This window comes from Bubalus bubalis, chromosome 8, assembly GCF_019923935.1.
Source record: "Bubalus bubalis isolate 160015118507 breed Murrah chromosome 8, NDDB_SH_1, whole genome shotgun sequence".
In the NCBI taxonomy this organism is placed as follows: Eukaryota; Metazoa; Chordata; class Mammalia; order Artiodactyla; family Bovidae; genus Bubalus; species Bubalus bubalis.
In genome coordinates, this window is record NC_059164.1 from 36140472 (window position 1) to 36164154 (window position 23683).

Below are 23683 nucleotides of genomic sequence, written 5' to 3' on the forward strand. Positions count from 1 at the left end.
GGGTCTGTAGTCTTTCCATTCTATTGTTTTCCTGTATTTTTTTGCATTTCTATAACTACAAATAATCTCTTCCATTCACTTAATACAGAGTTTAAAAAATGTCAGGGTTTCAATGTCAGAGTGTCATCCCTTTTATACATTTATAAAATCCTATGTGAAGTTGGTAGATTTATTTTTCCTTTGAAACCTCCATTGCCTTTTTCTGTTTGGCATACATACAGCAGGATTTCAGTGACAGTCAGTACAGAGTTGTATTGGGGGGTGTGTATGATGTATTTACCCATTTACAATTAGTAAGCTTGAATCTCAGTGATCCTGAAAATTAATAATGCCAAGATTGATATCAAATGATGATTGCCACTAACTACTTAACACCTATAGAGTTCATCAACACATATTACAATAAATAAACACATTATACCCATGGTTTGCAGGACTAGAAGACAATCCTCTAAGTCAAACAAAAATGACAGTATTCTGAAAAAAGAAAACAAAACAGAAATTACCACTAAGTCTTACTCATTTTTGGATGAATTAAAGAGACATCTAGTCATATTAATAATTAAAATTATAAAATTTTGGCTTATAATACTAGGGTGAACTGGTAAGTTATAAAATATCTTTGATCAGAGATTTTCTTGTATTTTCAACAATCATATTATATATTTGAAGAGAAATTATTGAAGTTGTAGGATATTGCTGTTCCCCATAAGAAAGCTAATGACTATTGTACTTCTGATGGTTTATTTTAAATAAATTAAAGGGGAAAAAATCACATTCTTTATAAATATTAAAGTAATAAAGTCAACTCTGATCAAACAATCAGTGCCCTAATGGAGAAAAGTATACTGTAATTGGATTTGAGAGACCTTAAGATATTGTATGTTGAATCTTAAAATGTAAACTGGTTTTACACTTTTTTTTTCCTTAGCCAGAACTACTTTTACTTCCTTTCTTGTCCATTTCAAATTCCTGAGTAAGAGCAACTTGCAGAACGGAATTGAAAAGACTGGCTGGAGATAGGGGTATGGTGGCAGGAAAGAGAACAGGAATGGCAGAGAGGCAGAGGATACAGTTTTAATGGCCTACAGTGTTGAAATCATTTGGTAGTGATAGAGCTGAGGCAGCAACAAAAAAGAGGGTAGCCATGTCATAAAGATATGCCAAATCTCTACTCAGTTTAATAGTTTTGATAGTTTAATAGTTTTGATTTTGTATAAATGTGCTGCAAATACATTTATCAATTTTGTCTGTAAGCTACTCATGAATTCCCAAACTTTTCATCTTTGAAAAGATCATACTTTGTTAGTAGATTATGTCACAAATATTTAGTATAGAATATTTTTATATTAGTAGCAAAATGATGCTCCCTTTAATACACTGTAGTGCAACTAAGGAAGCTGAGTATGTCATTGCTATTAAGATGGATTACTTGGAACTACAACGTATTTTCTAGGATGAGAAAACATAGGAGATTAAAATCATTAAGAGGGAGAAAAGTTTTCAGAAAACTTAACCTATCCACTGTTTGGATATAGTCTGAAAAGAAAGATGAAAATTATAGAGAAATAAATAACAGATTAATTCCTAATGGTTAATAGTAGCTTCCTAAATAGATTGTCATTATCACTTAACCACAGTAATAATATCTGTCACTATAATAAAATTTATGATATCACTTGTTGAAATTAAGATTCTTAAACTATGCTCTTGAGTCTCCCATCTAAAAGTCTAACCCTGAAGTTTACCATGTAAATTAGAAGTGATACATATTAAATAATTTTTCACAGTCTTGGAACAGTACAAAATATTATTGGAACATATGTTGATTCATGAGCCATTTTACATCTTATCATACTAAACAAATACTATGTAATATGACATGATAGAGGTAAAATAGATGTTATTAATGAGACATTAAGAATAAATCACTTTTAGGTAAACTAAACTGTCATATTTAATTACTATCTACAGTGTGCTTATATTCTGCTTTCTAACAAATGTCTTTACTTTCCCCAAGTCTAGTCCTTTCTCATCTCATTCAACACTGTCTCTCTTTGTATAGAACTTTAGTTTATCAGTCGACACAATTATTAAAGTAGAATTCTACTGTTTCCTCTGTACCCAGCACTTCTATTCAGCGTGCTCCTAGATCACTGATAATACTACAGTGAATACCTAGCTACATTTGCTAGCTATAACGTATTATTCTGGACAACTTCCATTTTTTGGGTGCACATTAAGCCCTCTCTTGGTATCAAGAACTATTATAAGGAAACAGCTGAGTAAGAGAGATCTCTGCCCTCCAGGATAATACTAATAGAATTCTTTATCAAATGGAAAACTCTGGAGGTTTTAGCATGTCTATGGGATTACATGCATATATGTCCAAGGAGTCTTAATATATTAAATCCATTGTTTAACCCATTTTTTTTTTAATTTTAGTTTATTTTTTAACTTTACAATATTGTATTGGTTTTGCCATATATCAAAATGAATCCACCACAGGTATACATGTGTATACATGTATTTCCCATCCTGAACCCTCTTCCCTCCTCCCTCCCCATACCATCCCTCTGGGTCGTCCCAGTGCACCAGCCCCAAGCATCCAGTATCATGCATCGAACCTGGACTGGCAACTCATTTCATATGATATTATACATGTTTCAATGCCATTCTCCCAAATCATCCCACCATTGTTTAACCCATAAAGTAAAAGAACAAGTATATCCATTTTTCTTTCAGTGAAACATGAACTTTTTGACTCAGTTGATTTCCACGCTTTGTTTAACTCAGTATCAGAACCACAGTGTCTGAGCCTTTTACTTATAAAATGATACCAAGATTTGATAACTTATGAGGGAGGCTGCTTTTTGTCCTTATATCTACAGTTGTCTCTTATAAAATATGTGTTTAAGAGAGTTCAAAATCCAAGAAATTGGCAACCCCCTTTTCTAAGTTTTGTGGAAAAAAGATGGGAATCAGTTGGTATAAAAAAAAAAACTGTACATAATATGACTGTCAATTTTTAGGAGATACTATTTTAGTGGAATATGTCCCTAATTATACATAAATTTTTAAGTAAAGTCATCCCAAAAATAATGAGACAAAAAGAGATAATGGTTAGAGAGAATTTGTTAAGGAGTAGAGAAAAACCAGAAACAATATTATTTTATATAAAGCAATTTAGCAGAAATTCTAAACGCTTTTAGATAGATATTCTAGAAGTTCTGGGCTGCTTTCCAAAAAGTAAGTAAATAAGATCATTTCAACTAGTCTCTGAGATTTAAAAAAAATATGTAAAAATAATGAATTCATCATTAACAATAAGCATGATTCTTGACCCATTCTCTAAGAGTAAAAACATTTCATTTGTTTAAAATTTTTAATTTCTCATTTAATTATATAAAATAGTGGTTAAATAATCTCCCTATTTCTTTGGATTTTATTATATTAATCTATAAATTATATTGTTGCCATATTTTAACAGCCTTTATTTTATAGCTTCTCTATAAATATTTGAGGGGCACAGTAACAAATTGAAGGATAATATTTTGAAAGATGAGGAAATCTACTTTTACTCAGTTTTTTAAACTAATTAATATACATAAGCATGTCTTGTTATATGGTCTAAGAAATTTATTCCAACATGTAATTATATAAGGCTCAGAACATTGCCCAGGTAATGGTTGTATGTATATTATAATTTTTATTCCATGGAAAAATATAGAAATCATAGGTCCACTAGAAAATAAAACGAATTTAATCTATATTAAAGTTAGAAAATATTTCTTTGTTACTAAAATAAAAAGAAGCAAGCCCTGTACTTATTAAAAACAAAGTGGAAAATACCTTTATTAGTCCTTAGGTTTAGAAAATACCTTTATTAGTCCTGACTAGGTGTTGAAAGGTGAAATATAGGTGGAAGCTATTCCATATTAGTACTCAAGATCTTATAGAATCAATATTAGAGCAGAAGCAATGGGGAAGAGTTGCAAGGAAAGAAATAGGAAATGGAGTGCTTGCACTGAACAAAAACACAAATTGACTTAAACAGCACCGATTCTAAATTGCATCCACTGTACTGCAAATGCATGACGTTTAGTGTTATTACCCTAAATATTTGAAAGTTTTAATAATGAACATATTAATTTGTAAAATTGATGTTTTTACATAAAGACATAATTGAAATAATTATCAACTGAAATCCTGTGATCATATAGTGTTTTATATTATTCAAAGTGCTTCCTATAAAGTCACTTCATCTTCCCCAAAACCTTGTGAAACAGAAAACTATAAGTAAGAAAATTTAAGTAACCTACAAGAGGTAAGTAGTAATCTTGTATGAACTGAAAACAACATGAAATATACCTTCTGAACTCTGTTGTCTTTCTAACATGTTCATTTTATTATTACAATTGTATACTTTTTAAAAAGCCAAGATTTGCCACACTTAAAGGATTCTATCCACCAGTGGTTCACATAATTATGTCATTTATACATAGCTCAAATCATTGAAAACTTAGCTGATATAAATCCTTATTTCCAGGAGTTTGGCCCTGGGACTAGTAACATATGCATCTCCCTGGGAATTTGTTAGAAATCAAAAATCTCAGAGCCCACTCACACCTACTTAATCAGAATCTTCTCTCTGTCAAAATCCTACATTAGACCTGAGGACCAAACTATCAAAATATACCACACCTTTGAATGTTAAAGAAGAAACAGAACAGTTTTGTTACATTCTACGAGTAAACAATCCTATACCTCATCTAAATTGACATTGGCATACAAGAATGTTTGTGTGGCATGTGTGTATGTGTTTGGTGTTTAGACTCTACTGTGATGTGGTCTAATCTAAACTTTGTCGTTGTTCTAATATTGGCTTTTTTAAAAAATAACTATACTTATTCTGTGCTGCTTGGACTTTTCTCTAGTTGTGACTGCTGGGGCCTACTATCCAGTTGCAGTGTATGGGCTTCTCATTGCAGTGGCTTCTCATTGTGGACCGCAGAATCTAGAGTGCTTAGGCACAGAAGTTGCAGTTTCTGGCTTCTGGAGCACAGGCTTAATAACTGCGGCACACTGGCTTAGATGCTCTGTGGCATGTGGGATCTTCCAGGATGAGGGATCTAACCCGTGTCTCCTGCAATGGCAGGTAGATTCTTCGCCACTGAGCCACGAGGGAAGCCTTAGCCTTATTAAATGAGTAAATTTTGGTTCTGTTTCAATTGGAGAATTATAAATACCTAGTAAGTATATCCTTTGAATGGGTTGATTGGAATTTTAAGCAACAATCACTGGTAAGACCTTTGTGTAAGTCTAGTAAGACCCAAAGTAGACAGCACATTAAAAAACAGAGACATTAAAGGTCCATCTAGTCAAAGCTATGGTTTTTCCAGTAGTCAGGTATGGATGTGAGAGTTGGACCATAAAGAAAGCTGAGTGTTGAAGAATTGATGCTTTTGAAGTGTGGTGTTGGAGGAGACTCTTGAGAGTCCCTTGGACTGCAAGGATATCCAACCAGTCCATCCTAAAGAAAATCAGTCCTGAAAATTGATTGAAAGGATTGGTGCTGAAGCTGAAACTCCAATACTTTTGCCACCTGATGTGAAGAACTGACTCATTTGAAAAGACCCTGATGCTGGGAAAGATTGAAGGCAGGAGAAAGGGATGGTAGATGGTTGGATGGTATCACCGACTCGATGGACATGAGTTTGAGTAAACTCTGGGAGTTGGTTGGTGATGGACAGGGAGGCCTGGTGTGCTGCAGTCCATGGGGTCGCAAAAGTCGGACATGACTGAGTGACTGAACTGAATTGAGTAAGACCCACCCTACCCTGCTTGAATCATCTACCAAGACAGTGTTGGGTGAATACAACTGTATCCGTGGGCTGGGAAGATTCCTTGGAGAAGGAAAGGGCAACCCACTCCAGTATTCTTGCCTGAGAATCCCATGGACAGAGAAGCCTGGTGGGCTACAGTCCGTGGGGTCACTAAAGTGTCAGACATGACTTAGGGACTAAACAGTAACAACAAAGCACCTTTATGATACCCATAAAATCTCCCACAACTACATTTCCTGCTAAATGTTAGGAATTTTTTTTTAAAGTAGTAGTAGAGATGGGGACTTCTAGGTTCAGAAAAGCCTCAGATAGTTTCTAAAGAGTTGTTTCTAGTATAGGTTTATATGAATTAACTTCTTTACACTTGAACTAAACTAGGACTAATAATGTTTTATTTTAAATAATAAACTGGATGATAAAACAGCAACATAGTATTTAAAGTACATGATAACTTATTATTTCCCTGTAAACTTCCCTGATGGCTCAGTCAGTTAAGATTCTGCCTGTAAGGCAAGGCACCTAGGTTTGATCCCTGGGTCAGGAAGATGCCCTGGAGAAGGAAATGGCAACCCACTCTAGTATTCTTGCCTGGAGAATTCCATGGACAGAGAGGACTCTGGTGGGCTACAGTCCTTGAGATCGCAGAGTTGGACACAACTGAGTGACTAATCCAAATACCCTTTTGTCAAAAGCATCCAGTTTAAAAAAGAAAAACTAGAAAGATTTATAGTGCAAATATACAGATAAAATCCAAACATAAAACCAAAAATTACGCATTTTATGTTACAACTTTAAAATTTGTATTGCGACATTAAATTTTAAGTATTAGGGATGTGATATAATTTATATATATAATACAGCATGTCAGATATTAAAAATCTCTAGTATCCAGTGTACATAGATGTAATCCTTAGATGTAAATCCATAGATGTAAAAAAAAAAAATCTCAAAATAAGTGCAAGTTGTTTTGTTAAAGTAACAGTAATTGTTAGTTTCCAATATGTTGAGATTAAAAGAAAGTACAAAAAAGGTGGCTAATGTTAAATTTGAATTATTAGTTCTTAAGGGATAATAAAATCTTGAAGATTAAACAGAGTATGTAGTAAGAATTGTTTTCTGCAAATTCTAATCACTTTGAAAACTATTCTATAAATTACCTTCTTTAGTGCTTTAAATTTCCTTCTCCACATAATTAAACATTTTCAAGAATCAAAACTATTATTGTCTCTAAAGAACAAAAGCCATGGAAACTGCTAATTATATCACAGTTGAACATGTTTTTCTTTGAAGAGGTCCTGAATTTTCAGCATTTTTGAGAACATATTCTGATCAGAATGTGATAGAGTTAATTCTAAAACTGCTGATTTTGCAATCAAGATAATTAGTTTCTTATTACAAACTCTGTTATTAAAAAGTTTCCAAGGTCTGTGTCAAATAAAAATTGACCTAAATCCTCCCTGGTTCCTAAATCATTATTTTAAGAATCAGTCTACAATGTGGAAATATATATTTCCTTTCCCTGGAATTCAGGGGCCTAATGAGAGGGAACTCAGAGGTAAGCCTCTATGGATGCAGACCTTGAAAAAGGGCTTGAGCTTTTACTAAGTCCTAGGAAATGGGCAGATTAGAGAGAAGAAACTTTTTCCATTTCCCTTACAACATTAACTTTTTATTTCACAGAGGAAAATTTTTTTGTTTGATTAAATATTCAGAAATGTTTTGGCAAAGTAAATTTTTATGATAAAACTGGCTTGTTTTTTAATACAACTATTACTAAAATTCACAAATACCAGTTTTGCTATGTAGATTCTGAGCTACTTTTCAGAGAGAGAAAAAAAAAGTAAGCGGAAATTGTGTATACACCTGGATTTTAAGAACATTCCAAAGAAATAAATTGGTAGTACATGTTTGTTTTTATTTTTGTGTTACTTAAGTGGTTCGGTTCTTTTCTTGACAAAGTTTCAATGTATCAATTTAACTTCCAGTCATATAAAATATGTGGATGAGATAATTGTATGAAATCTCTAAGAAATACCTGAGAGAATAGACAAGAATAAATAGGCTTTCAGGCCATTCAAGTCAGCTAGAACTATAGTATCACCTATATCAATATCAGATGAAAAGGTAAACTAGAAACATGTATTTATGAGTATCCAGATATTCTAAATAAATGCATAAAGTCAATTCTAGTGTTACAAGAATGATTCAGTAAGTAGAAACCTCTCAATTCATTACCTTTATATTTTAAAAATAAAATCTATTACCTTTTTAATGTTGAAAAATTAATCAGAATTTCTGATTAAAATTTGTTAGCACAGGGTAGGAGAATATGTCCTTAATGTGATAAGAAAGAATTGAACTACAATTAAAGTTCTTACTGCCCAGAAGCATACCAATAATGTATATGTTATTATAATTATTTTAAAATAATAGACATTGTATTTTAGAGCATTTTTTTTGTAAAATTTACAGTAAAATTGAATGAAGGGGACAGAGATTTTCCACATAATTCTACTCCCCATATGCTTAGCCTCCCCATTATCAACATCCCCTACCAGAATGTACATCTGTTACAGTTGATGTATTAATACCTATACTGACACACACATTATCACCCAAAGTCTTATATTTATATTAGGGCTCCCTCTTGGCATTTGAACCAATGTGTAATGACATATATCTGTGCTTACGGTAATTGTACAAAGTATGTCAGTCTAGCACTGTGAAACCACTCACCCTAAAAGCCCCTACGTTCAATCTCTTCATTCTTTCCTTTCCCTTAATCCCAGCAACTCCTGATCTTTTTACTGTCTCTATATTTTTATCTTTTCCAGAATGTCGTGTTATGAAATCATACCATATGGTATGTAACCTTTTTCAGATTGGCATCCTTCACTTACTAATATACATTTGTTTCCCCTATGTCTTTTCCTGGCTTGATAATCCATTTCTTTTTAGCTCCAAATAATATTGCATTGTCTAGATTCACCTACTGAAGCACGTCTTGGTTACTTGCAAGTTTTGGCAATTTTAAATAAAGTTTCTGTAAACATAATGTGCAGGGTTTTGTGTGGATATAACTTTTTAACTCCTTTGAGTGTATAGCAGGGAGCATGATTTTGGGGCCATGTGGTAAGGGTATGTTTAGTTTTGTAAAAACCACCAGCTGTCTTCTACGGTGGCTGTATCATTTGAAATACCCTGCAATAAATGAGAGTTCCTATTGCTCCAAATCTTTGCCAGCATTTAGTGTTCTGGATTTTGGCCATTCTAATAGATGTGCCATGGTATCTCGTTGTTTTAATTTGCATTTTCCTAAAGATATGGAATATCTTTTTCTGTGCTTATTTGCCCTCTTCATATCTTCTTTAATGAGATGTCAAAGTCTTTGGCCCATTTTTTTAATCTGATTGTTTATTTTGAAATCAAGTTTTAAGAGTTCTTTGTATATTTTGTATAACAGTTTTTTATTAGATGTGTCTTTTGCAGATAGTTCCTCATAGTCTGAGACTTGTGTTCTCATTCTCTTTATATAATTGTTTTTCAAAAGATGTATTTATTTCTATGAAGTGTATCTTAAACTTACATTTTTCCTTTTATTTTAAATGTTACCAAGTGAATGAGATACGACTATAAATTGGAGAAAGAGTGGAAAAGAGTTACTGCTATGTTTTTCTTCCTTCTCCGAGAAATTTAAATCACTCCTGTACTATATCTCTTTGGTGTGTTTTCTTTTTTTAGCTCTTTGCTTAAACACTGAAACTTTTAAAAAATAAATCACGTTCACTGAAATGTACTTTTTCATCTTGTTTAATAAAGCAGAGTAAGCACATTGTATAAAAAAATTTGATGAACTTTCTGGCAAAGGGAAGGAAAACGTGCTCTAATTTAAAATGAGGTAAGTTAGGAAATAGCATGATTTTTGAACCTCTACCAATTTTCTCTCTAAGGGAAAGTTTTAGTGTGAAGTCATCGATTAAGTAAGAGCATATAAATTATTTGTTATCATGGAGCAGTGGCTTTTCTAAACAAAACAAGTTCTATTTTCTTTGGATGTAGACAATGAAAGTTTGCTGCCTTGGCCCTTCATCCAAGCTCAAAATTTATTTTTAATTTATATTATATGCAAAATATTGTCATTACTTTATGAACATGGAATCCATTGATAGCTTGATTATGTTTTTAGAGAGCAGGGTTTACATTATACATATTCCATTTAATGTTAATATCTGTAATGACAAAATATTTTTAAAAATTGCCTTTTTCCCAAACCTTTTCAATTTTGTAGAAATCCATTGGGGGAAAAAGTCTATATTAAGTCCTTGAGGTTTAAATATAATCAAAATAAATAATCCAACTTATTTTTATCTCATGAATGTGTACATTATATATGTATGTGTATCCATTTGTAACCATTATTAGATAATGAAAATTCTTCCATGAAATTTCTCTGATCTTCTCAAGTAACAAATCATCTAATCTAAACTTGTGCTCAGCCATGGCCAACTCTTTTTGTGCTCAGTTGTATCTGCCTCCTTGTGATCCTGTAGACTGTAGCCCACTGGCTCCTCCGTCCATGGAATTTTCCACCCAAGAATACTGGAGCAGGTTGCTGTTTCCTACTCCAGGGGATCTTTATGACCCAGAGATTGAACCCAAGTCTCTTACATGTCATGCATTGGCGGGCAGGTTCTTTACCACTAGTGCCACCTGGGACATAATTCAAAAACATAATGTAAATGATAAAAGGACACTTTATGACAATGCATAGATATGAATTTATTTATTTAGGACCTAATCCAAGAAATAATTTATAGATATTACAACTTTCTGTATTTAAGAAGGAACAAATAGTCAAAAATTATAGAAATGCCTAAAAATATTATAGTTGAGGTAACTGTATTAAATCTAAAGACATGAACTATTTCTAATCCATATCTATCATGATATAAAACAGATCTACAGGTCATTATTCATAATGTGCCTATAAATAAAAAGAACATCATTATGCAACTCCTAAATTCTGCAATGGAGAAAAATCACTCAACTTATAAAGAATAAGGTATATAATTATATCATTCCCATATTTAAATATTGAAGAATTGCTTCTTTTACAACAATCAATAAAAAAGACAGCTTGCTTACAAGGTAAAAGGGTGAAACCAGACCACATTTATTAGATAAGTATCAGATCATAAGAAGTGAGAAGTAGTCCTATGAACTGATAGATCCATTTAATTTAAATCGGATTAATATTCCAGTCACTCATCTTAAAATCTGCTTTGTGCTCAATACTGTTTATCTTTAATTTGAGAAATTCAATAAAATAGAGAAACGATTGTATAATATACATGATAAATATAAATCAACCAGCAGGACAGAAAGATGAAAAAATACAGCAACATGTTGTTTCTTTAAAAAAAAAAAGAAAAAAAAACACAGAAACTAAACATTTATTACCAATTTACTTTTCAAACATTTCTACAGCATATAGGCAATTACAATATGAAAATATTCCTATTTGAATGTAAAATGTTAAAAATCACAATATTTAAGTAAAAATATACATGCTATCTAGATATAGAAAATCAACCATACACGGAAGATTTTATCAGACAAATGTACATCTCTGTGAAAATCTAAGTGATATTTTCAGTGCAGGCTCAGTTATACGGCTTGAATTTCTTGATTTTTCTGCAGTTTGAATTTAAGACTAAGTTATAAAGATAAGTATCAGTAAAGAAAAGAAAGTAAGTGATTTTCTTACCACCCATAATGATAAGTATTTACAGGCTATGTTTTCTTAATTTATCTTAATCCTTATATGTGTCTTAGCACACCTTAACAGAAAGTTAATATAAACATATTACGTTTTGTTTCAGAGACATAGAAGTAATTTTAAATTATTTTTCTAAGAAAAATTTTCATATACAGGAAATTTGAAAGAATTTGATAGTGATGCACATTTGTTCTCAGCCTGTATTCTACAAATTTACAGTTTTCTGTAATTTATCACATATCTATCTATCCATTTTTCTTCATCAACCATCTTTTTTTTTGTCAATTCAAAATAGATTTCAGACATCAGCACACAATTCTCAAATGATTAACAGTGATTCAAGTTCAATATTGTTTATTTTTTCTATTGAGGTGAAACCTATATAGAATGAAATACACTAATAACAAGTGTAGTATACAATGAGTTGTGACACATGAAATACTTCTGTACCATAAGTGCCAACTAAGGTTAGAAACACCCCAGAAAGTTTTCTCTTGCCCTTTCCTAATCAATCCCCATACCTTTGTCCTCAGCTGTGAAACTGCTGAGAAGTCGCTTCAGTCGTGTCCGACTCTGTTCGACCCCAGAGACGGCTGCCCACCAGGCTCCCCCCGTCCCTGGGATTCTCCAGGCAAGAACACTGGAGTGGGTTGCCATCTCCTTCTCCAATGCATGAAAGTGAAAAGTGAAAGGGAAGTCGCTCAGTTATGTCCAACTCTTAGCCATCCCATGGACTGCAGCCCACCAGGCTCCTCCCTCCATGGGATTTTCCAGGCAAGAGTACTGGAGTAGGGTGTCATTGCCTTCTCCTTGTCCCCAGAGGAATCCACTATTCTGAATTTTTTACAATAATTATTCTTGCCTAGTTGAGAAACTCATAAATGGAATTACACAATACATGTTCCTCTGTTTTAATATTTTTGAAATTCATCCATATCATTACATATATCAGTATTTTGTTTCTTATTATTTCTGGGAAATTCAGTGCAGTTCAGTCGCTCAGTCGTGTCCAACTCTGTAACCCCATGGACTGCAGCACACCAGGCCTCCCTGTCCATCACCAACTCCCGGAGTTTACTCAAACTCATGTCCATTGAGTGAGTGATGCCATCCAACTATCTTATCCTCTGTCATCCCCTTCTCTTCCCACATTCAATCTTTCCCAGCATCAGGGTCTTTTCAAATGATTCTGGGAAAATTTACCTGTTTGGGCTACACCACATCCTGTTATCTGTTCTACTAATAGACACCTCAGCTTAATGACACTGCCATAACCATTCTTGTTCAAGTCTAGTTGTGAGCATATAAGTTTTCATTTCTCTCAGTTAAAAAGCAAGGAATTGAATGACTGGATCATGGGGTAGGTAAGCCTGTGTGCTCAGTCGCTCAGTCGTGTCTAAATCTTTGTGATCACCTGGACTGTAGCCCGCCAAGCTCCTCTGTCCATGGAATTTTCCAGGCAAGAATACTGGTATGGGTTGCCATTTCCTCCTCCAGGGGATCTTCCTGACCTAGAGATTGAACCCACATCTCCTGTGTCTCTTGCCTTGGCAGGTTAGATTCTTTACCACTGAGCCACCTGGGAAGTCATAGGGTAGGTATATGTGTGGCTTTATAAAAAATGGCCAGAACAATTTATATTCCAACCAAAACTGTATCAAGGAGAATGTCAAACAATGGATTGACAAAAACAAACTGAATGTTGATGAAGCCGCTTGGCTTTGTATAGAAGAAAAAAATGTAGCAAGGTAAGACTGATAACCAGAAACTCAGAAAGCTATTAAAGGGTGGGAAAACTTTAAGGACCTAAATTAAGACATGAAGAATAAAGATAGATATAAAAATATTTAGGAGAGAGACGGAAATAAAACCTGATGCCTGACTAAATATTGATGAAGAGTAAGGAGAAAGAAATGGGGTGGCATTGAGAAAGATGAGCTTCCAGTTGGAACAAGTGTGGACATGATGGAGATAGTGAGTTATTCTGAGAAGCTGAATGTGCAATACTAATAAACATGGTCAAAAGTCAGCCCAAAAGTGCTGCTCAGGCACAAAAGAATATCCTCTTAATTAGGGAATCAAACTGATTAAGATGGGGATATATATATATATGAATGAAAGTGAAAGGCAGCAACTATGGGAGCGATACGTTTCTGAATATTTCCTTACTCTACTTAAAAAAATTCTTTTAGCAGAAAAAGTTTTAATTACCTCATAATGATTATACACACCTGTAATCTTACCTATATATAATGTGATTAAAAACGCTAATCATTCAGTAATTGCAAAGGTGATGAGTACACTCATGGTATAAATTTATTGACAGAAAGTACAAGGGAGAACCTAAAAATGTTGCAGCACATCCAGTTTTGCTTGATGAGGAATATAGCTGTTTAAGTCCCAACACTGAGAATCAAACCTCCTTTTGAATTTTTTGGATTCATGTGTCTTTATCTGTTTGTATGGAGAAACATGTGGCTGCTGATATTTTAGTGTCTGACTCATTTTGTCTCTTTCATTATGACCAAGTGATGTGGGGGGGGAAAAAACGGAGCTGTTGATTTGCCCTTTGTGCCCTTTATTTTCCACTTTTGTATTTTTTAAAGATGCTCTTTTTTTTTTTTTTTTCACTTCAATGGTGCTCTTCTTAAATGATTTCTGAAGAACAGCACATGGCTAACTTTGAAGCAGGGGTAACCAATACTTGGAAAACAATGATAGCTCTTATTTCACATGGCATGTTGTTCTATGTCCATGCGTTTTAATGCCATTAAGGTCATTTGAGCTTTATAGCCTCACCATATTCTCACCTTATGATGAGAACTTGAAACAGATATGTGAAATAATGTTTGAAGGGTCACACAGTTAGTGGTAAAGCTTAGCCAAATGTGACAGCCCCTTACTGTATCCTCGTGCAGTTCCTCTGCTATCACCTGTGTGAAGGCAGTTTACAAACTGTAAAACGGTTATAAAAATAGAATGGTGTTCAACTGAGTTCAAATTAGCAAGAATTTAAATGGTAATATATACTATTTTAAGAATTAGGATTTGAAGATAAATGACAGAGCCCTGCCTTTAAAAAACTTTAGGAAGAAATTGTAAAGAATATCTAGGGCAGGTGAGATGGTTTAACAATTTTAACTGAAATCTAAGCAAAATATTGTGAGAACCCAGAAGACAAATTTCCACGTGAAGAATTTAAAGAAAGTACTTTTGGAAAATATTAGGAAAAGATCTTGAAAAATTGGCATGATTCTTCATATAGAATTTGCATAAAGACAGTCATTTAAGAGTGAAAGTTTCAAGAATGCAGAATGATAACAGGAGGTTACAGATGAAAATGCAATGTGAGGTGAGCCATGAATTATATAGCAAGGGGGCTGAATAGGAGGACCCTGATTGTCTTTATGGAGTCTGAAGTAGTAGAAAGCATCAAGCTTTTATACCAATTTTTAATTAACAAAGCTGATATCTTTATTAAAATAGTAAACAGTAACCAAATCGTGTATGTGCATAGGCAACTTAGATACATATTACAAAATACATTGGTATAAATATTTGATGCTGCTTGGTACAGTAAAAACTCGGGTCTTGTTCACATCCTAGCTTTGCCAGTTTCTAGTTTGCATTTTGAACATTTGTTGGGTCTTAATGTCAGATTTCTTTCTGGGATGATTGTGGCTTAGAACAATGTATAAAAATGACGAGGAAGGATCAAAGTAACTAGTACCTTTTGTTTTCGCTTACTGTTTGTGCTCATCTTCCCATCCAAATCAGCTCTTCTCGGTTTCCTGGCATGACTCATTTTGAACCATTCTTTGGGTTAAACTATCCCAAGGGCTGTTCATATTTTTCCAGCCAACTAAGCATCAAAAGTTTTTCCAGGCCTATTTCTTGGCAGCCAGAGGTTTTTCTATTCCATAGCCAAAAATGATATATCCATTCTGCTTAGGCTGTTAGCTAAGAATGTGAGATGACCTTACGCTGCATTCCCTGCATTCTCAATGTGCTAGACATTCCCATTCACGGTCTTCTGATTCTTTGGGGGCCTCCCCCCTGCCCCATGCTGCATCAGAGCTGAAACGGAAAGAAACCAGTCACTTTGGGTGCCATCCTGGTGTGCTGGCCTTCATCTGGTGAGACTTTTTCTCTGTCAGCAACTTCCCTGCTAGTTAGCTTGTAAGTATTTTGAAGTCCAAGGTTGTGACATTGGAAATACTTCTTCTTAATTCCAAAAATTTTTTAATTTACATAATTTACAACTGCTGTTTGTTCTTCTCAGTTGTCTATAACAGGTTTATAGCTTCCTTATCATCCAGCTTCTGTTTCTGTTTGCTTTCATTAGCAATCTGAGTTTTTGTTACCATTAACTTTTAAACATATATTTACATAGTATATTTCTAAACTTTTATGTTCTATAATTATACAAGCTAGCAGTTTTTGAAGGCCTGTGATACAGCAATATAAATAGGTTAAGTAGGTAAGTAGATAGATAGATACACACACAGAGACATATATATATATGTAGATGTATATATGTATATATATATGTAGATGTAGATGTATATATGTATATATTCTAATGTAATTCTTTCATCACCCCTCAAAGATATGTGCCTCTGACAGATAAGAAAGTTGAGACTAGTTGACATTTATTAATTTTTTGATGTTACAAGTCCAGTGAGTGGGAAAAGCCTCATTTTACACAGTTTTTATTTGACTCCTATCACAGGAGAGTTTTTATATAAGTACAGTGAGGTAAGAATTTATTTTTATGTTGTTAATTCAAGGTATATATTTAGTAAGGATTTTCCTTCATACATAAATCATAATGTCAGTGAAGTCACATTTCAAATGTGAAGAAAACACGAGTCTATGTTTATTTGTGAACTAGGTGAATTTTCAAGCCTTCCTGTCCTCTCATAAATGGTGTCAGGACTGATTCAGAGAGTTAGGTAATTGGCACTGTTTTTCTACAGTGGGCTTTTGTTCCTTCTGTTCTGCTCTAGAACCCCCTAACATACTTTACAAGAGGATCGTCTGTTTCATGGTGTGAAACTATTCCTCTTAAAGTTGCATAAGAGAGTTTATAATCATTAATTCCATCCTCTATCCAAATGAACTGTGTGTAATGTATGTCCTAGAAAACCAATGTATGTTATACCATTTGGAGTGTAGATACTCCAAAACCTTAAATCATCCAGTAGGTTTGATTCATTTTCAGAAAAAATATTCCTATGGTTTTGCTTGAATGTTCTTGTTCTTTGGGGACTTGTGGGTACAAGGGAGAAGTCCAGCCAAATGCTGGTCAAAATGTGCCCATCCTAGCAAATCAGACTGATCCTAATCCTGAGTGCAGCAAAATGTGTTCATAATTTAAGTAAACTCAAGATGCCAAATGAATCATAAAGGGAGCCGCATGTCCTATAACAAGGTGTCATTTCCATTAAGTGTGAGATCGCACCTGAAGGACAGTTTAATTTGCAGCTGCTAAAAATATTTCGACAGAGTGGTACTGTTATAAGTGGCAGGTGGTGCCCAAACGTGAATTTTGCAAGAAATGCCATGTGTGGGATGAGGTGTGGAAGAATGTCAAGGGGTGCTAAAGGAGATAAAGGGGAAAAGAGAAGAGAAGTGTATTTACTCAGCATTTATTGCTATTATCATGATTAAAGACCCCATGCTTCACATGATAGCATTGGCCCAAGATTATTAAATGTGACTATTTGTTCAGCTTCTATCCCAAGCTCAGGGGCATTGCAAAGGTAGCACAGTACCTGTAAAGGCAAAGTTTCTTCCCCAAAGGCATACCATTTATAAGCTATTCAGATGAGAGAATCTTTCCAACTCTATTTACCCTTCATCGTGTTTACATTGCAGTTGTATGCTGGCAAGATGAATGCACTTTGATCTTGCTTAAATGGATTTTGCCCCTTTCTTTTGATGTTCAGCTTTTACTATATATCCACATGAACTTCCTGCTTCACATGGCAAGAAATATTTTCAAATTGTACAAGCTCAAAGGTTTTGTTAAATCATTCTCACTTGGGATTTTGTGAACTTTACAGAGTAGAGCAATTTACAGAGTTGCAATGTGGAAAAGTATCTAGGGGCATTGTAACTGTTTACATTATTAAAAATCCTGTATGTGCATGTCTGTTATTTTCAATGGACTTGAACATATTAAAATCAGGAATTTGTATCTGGAAATAGGCAATCACTGATTTAATGGGTTACAGAACACAAATTTTAGAAGAAAAAGTAACTAGTGGGTTTGGGTTTTTCATTTCTGCTTGCCGTTTGCTGGGAGTAACTGGAAGTAGAATAACTTCCTCTGTAAATGCCAGGAATTTTCTTAGATTCCTAAAGAGAACTAATAAAATAGGTCAATCTAAATGAATTTTGGTAAAACTTTTCCATGCAGTGTTTTTGATGACAGGGCAAGTTATTGAATACTTGAAGTTTCGCAGGACAGTGGTAATCTCTGACTTCTAATATATGCATTATTCTTAGCTTCATAAAATGAAGAGGCATGCTTTCTGATATTTTAATCCTACTGATGAAATCTAATTTTGAAAAATTGCAAACAGATAATCTATTTTACTACATTAGTTACCTAATACAAAGGGATGCAATCAAAAACAAAAAGCTTCTTCTCAATTAAAAGAACATTTATAACATTTCAGTAGAACCTTTTGAAAAACCACTATGGTATAATAACTCTTAGAAATAGTTGCAGTTTAAATAAACACATCTAAACATTTCTTTAACCAAGAACTTAAACATTGTCAAAGCTATGATGAGTTCTGTTCATTCCCAAGCTTTAACAAACTACTTCCAAAAGCAATAAAATGTGATGTATCTTAAAAAAAAAAAAAAAAAAAAAAAAAAAAAAAAAAAAAACCTGCACACTTTAGTTCAGCAAACTCATTCATCTATTTCTTCATTTATTCATTCAGGAGCAATGTTCTGTTTGAGAAATTATGCTTAGACTGGAATAAATAGGGAAAAAAATAGGGAGATCAGCTTACAAGAATAAAGAGGAAAGGAAATACATCATTAAATAGAGTTTCATGGATTCTGATTGAGGAATATGCACCAGGTGCCAGGAAAGAGTTTATATGTTAAACGGAGGTAGAATATACAAGGTGGATTGAAGAAGGTAAGGCCACAGGCAGGGAAAACATGAATGTGGGTGCCAGGGCAGAAGAGATAAGGGCATGCATTTAGGTAGCTGCAGTGAGATAGATTCACAATATGCTTAGGGGAATTTTTGGTCAAGCTGAAGGTATGAGAGGGAGAAATAATGGACAAATGATTGTCATAAAAAATGAAGGTGAGCATCATAAAAAAAAAGAATTAAATGATTTAGAAGAGATAGAAGCAAATTTCCCTCCATGTTATGTGAACTAAATGACTGTGAAGATGGTAGATGTGGTGTTTTCTGGAATGATATGTGGGTTTGCTAAGGAGTTAATAAAGGGAAACTGTGGTTGGTTCTACTGAAAGATAAGTCAGAGGTTTTAGTCCATGGATGGTGTGGCTTTCCTTTAGTTTATCATCTATATTAGAGACTGTGAATAACGCAACTGACAAGGTTTCCCACTTCCTCTTGTTGCTAGAAAGCTCTGAGCCAAAATCATGGTCCATCTTGAGCATATGTATTGATAAATGTAGTCTCTACTTTTAACCCTGTTACTGACCTGGAATAGTATCAGCCCTATAACCCTTTCTGGTTGCGACAACTTGATTTATGGTGGTCATATCCTATGACATTTGAAATCTGTTATGGAAAAATACATGGTATAAATGCATTTGTACTTATTTCTGTAGCACTGTATGGATAGATGCCTTAGAAGAAATAGATAATACATGTATAAGTTAGATTATTCCAAAAATATAACTCTAAAGTGAAAAGACTGAGTTTTGCTGGCAAAGTTAATGCTATAAAACAGGGAAAAGAAGTGAAAATTATAGCAAGAATACGTTTGAAAATAAATTTAGACTACAAAACAGAAGTCCTGCAGGAGATGGAGGCAATTTAAGGTAAACTAGCATTTATATCTAGGTACTGATCTTCACATTAACCAAAATGGAAAAGTATGAGCAGAAACAGTTTATAAAGAAAAGTTGACAAGTTCTTTTGCTGGGCGTAATGAATTTAAGTTGCAATAAAATATCTAAGTAGACTATTGTAGCCAAAATTTTGAAATGCAGAATTGAATATAGGAAGAAAAGAAAGGCTGATGTAGTCTGGTGATACTTCAAGCTACAAAAGTGAATAAACTCCCAAAGGAAAAAACTTTAAAAATATAATAAAATTAAGAATATTAAAATAGTAGAAGAAATACTAGGAGAGGCTTTATTTATAGGAATAGAAGGAAATAAGTGTCTAAAAAGAAATTTAAGGAACATATATATTTAGGGTTTTAGGAAAAATAGTCCCAAAGGAAATTGTGAAGATTAGATTATTAACAATTGAGGTTCAAAGTCCAAAAAAAATAAAAGGCACAAGCCAGAGAAGCAATAAAAATTTTTGGAAAAATGTGACTGCTTTATTGTGCCAATGGCTGATGACAACCAAAGGAGGATGAGGAATCAGTTGGCTGATGAGGTGGTTCCTGTTGACTCACACTAAGAACACTACCAATGGGGAAAGAACTCTTGTATCTCCTGGTCTAAGGGATAACTTCAAAAGCATCTCCCACCAAAGATGCACTAAACTGGGCTAGGCTTCCTTCTCCACTCTCAAATCTATTCTTCTTCAGTTGTTCCATCTCAGTGCTGCTAAGTCACTTCAGTCGTGTACAACCCCATAGACGGCAGCCCACCAGGCTGCCCCGTCCCTGGGATTCTCCAGGCAAGAACACTGGAGTGGGTTGCCGTTTCCTTCTCCAATGCATGAAAGTGAAAAGTAAAAGTGAAGTCGCTCAGTTGTGTCTGACTCTTAGCGATCCCATGGACTGCAGTCTACCTGGCACCTCCATCCATGGGATTTTCCAGGCAAGAGTACTGGAGTGGGGTGCCATTGCCTTCTCCGTCCATCTCAGTAAATGATCCTTATCCAACCAGATGTTTAAATCAACTGTTTATTTAATTTGTCCATGATTTTTCTTACTACTTCTCATATCCAATGTCTTATCAGTGAATGTAATCCATTTTTTCTACTTTCACAGAGTCTCTGCATTTGTCTCCTCTGTGATACAAGTCCACATCACCATAATTTCTCACCAGCCTTCAAAGTAATCTTCTTGCCTTCATTCTTGCCTCAGTATATATGTTTTTTTTCCTACAGAAGCCAGTGATCTTCTAAAAATAGAAACCTGATAATGTCATTACTAGGTTTAAAATACTTTACTGGTTTCCCTTTTAGCCATTAGGAAAATAAACTACTGAACAATAAACGTCCTTCTTACTGTGGCCTTGGCTTAACTTTCTGTCATCATCTCTGACCACCTCCCTCCTCTGTTGCGTAAAATTCTCTGTGGTTTCTGTAACCTCACACCTGTGTTCCTTCTACCTGGGAAACTCCTAGATATTCTTCAGGTCTTGAATTGTATGTCATTTCTTCTGAGAAAAACTTTCCCTAATTCCATCAAAGCAAGATCAGTTTTCCCTTCATTTTTCATTACAGTCATTTCAAACTCTCTATTTTTCCAAATTATGTGCAATTTAATAATTTCTGTGTTTAATTGTTGGTATTCTCTCACAGACAGTAAGCACCATGTAGGCAGAAAACATTTCCCCTGATCCTCCACAATTCAGAGCACGGAGCAAGTGCTTAGGAAATATTTGATAAATAAAATACAAATGGTGAGAGATTGTATGAAGAAGGGAGATTGTTTATTGGAGCAACCAACCGTCTGTAGATTACTGGATTGAGAGCAAATAGAGAGAGGCCTTAGACATATAAAGGAAGAGAAATCATTCTTCCACAGAATGGAAATAAAGAAAGATTGGGTGGGGAAGGAAGCAAAAGAAGGGAGTTCTTACTAGATGGCTTTGGTCTCAGTGGTATAGCAGATAAATAATCCATCTTTGGAGGATAAATTGAGAGATGATCCATTAGTTATTTTGAAGACAGTGAGAATGATTTTAAACAGCAGCAGATAATAAGTCTAAAGTGAGTCACTAAAAGTAAATAAAATAATTCCTTAGCAACATCAGCATTTAGGATAAACAGTTTGAATGTATGTAAATGAATATTTACAAAGACTATATTATTTTCTTCATCCTTGCTTAGGTATGAAGACAGAGAGAGGAAAGTTCTGGGGTTGTATAGGCAGGTAACTGGAGGTTTAGGAGGCCAAGAAGTTCTAGAATGATAAGGAAGACAATTAGAATGTCTGGATTAAATAAAGAGGAGGATTTACCAGAAAGGAGAGAAGTAGACTGAGAGAATGACAGAGAAGGGCAAGGACGAGAAAGGCAAATTTTGGGCTCCTGAGAAACAGAAAATGAATAGTGAGCAAAGGTTTGGGCCAAAAAAATAAATATATATAAGATTTTCTAAATTCAATATATTAAAAGAATGGCTTCTTTTAAATTTTTGGAAAACATCAACTAAAGACCTGATTTATTTTGAAATTAGAGTGGATATTTTGTTCAAGATAATGATATAAATTTCTTATAGCCAAGTCACATTAAATTGACTTTGTTTTTCTTCGATATGCTCTTTTCCTATTTTAATATGTTTATTATTTTCTGTGCATAGCGGTACTTTTTGTCATATCTGAAGTTATGTCAGATTTAATTTGGCTACCAAATCCTCTGTGCGTATAGTGTCAGGTACTAAAGAGATACTCGGATTGAAGGCCTTTTAACAATGTATTACATGATAACGTGCTTGATTTCCCACTAGAATCCACTTGTGTAAGATGATAATTATCCTCACATGTTTTAGAGACAGACCATGATGCTTGATAAAGTCTTCTTTTTTTATTTACTCTTCTTTATTTTGAGCTGGAGGATAATTGCTTTATACTAGTATATTGGTTTCTGCCATATGTCAACATGATTCAACATGGAGCCTCCCTCCCACCCCCAGCCCACCCCACCCTTCTAGGTTGTCACAGAGCACCAGGTTGAGCACCCTGAGATGCTTGATAATGCCTTCTTTCATGCCCAAATACCAACTTAAAAGAATATCTATAAGTATAAAATACTGTTTGCTTTGTTTTTATTTATTCTTCTATCATCACTTTTGCTTGATTGTAACTTTCTGGAAGAAAATCTATGACCAACCTAGACAGCATATGAAAAAGCAGAAACATTACTTTGCTGACAAAGGTCCATATAGTCAAAGCTGTGGTTTTTTCCCATAGTCATGTATGGATGTGAGATTTTGACATTAAAGAAAGCTGAGCACCAAAGAACTGATGCTTTTGAACTGTGGTGTTGAAGACTCTTGAGAGTCCCTTGAACTGCAAGGAGATCAAACCAGTCAATCCTAAAGGAAATCAGTCCTGAATATTTACTGGAAGGACTGATGCTGAAACTGAAGCTCCAATACTTTGGCCACCTGATGCAAATAATTGACTCGTTGGAAAAGACCCTGATGCTGGGAAAGTTTGAAGGCAGGAGAAGAAGCGGACGACAAAGGATGAGATAGTTGGATAGCGTCACCAACTTGATGGACATGAGTTTGAGCAAGCTCCAGGAGTTGGTGATGGACAGGGAAGCCTGGCATACTGCAGTCCATGGGGCTGCAAAGAGTCGGATATGACTGAGCAACTGAACTGAACTGAACCTACTTGAGAACCAGGAAGGGATTGGTATACTTGGCTAGGAGTAAGGTACGGAAGGAAGGGTAGGTAGAAGAGAAGGCATGAAGAGTAGCAGGGACCAGTCATAGATGGCTTCGTTACTGTAAGGAGTTTGTGTTTTACTGCCAGTGATTCGAAAAGATATAGGAGGGTTTAGAGAAGTAGTGATGTATCAGAGGTACACCCTGACCTATTCGGTGGAGACACAGCGAACTCAAGAGTGACATCAGGGTTTGGAGCTTGAGTATCTAGTAAATGGCGTTCCCATTTAATGAGATGGGGTACAACTTGAG

General features: G+C 34.5%; 1 protein-coding gene across 8 annotated transcripts in view; it reads left to right on the top strand.

The window, feature by feature from the left end:
- The window catches only part of SEMA3A (semaphorin 3A), a 533509-nt gene that overhangs the window by 448944 nt on the left and 60882 nt on the right, over nucleotides 1–23683 (top strand). The window lies entirely within an intron of this gene.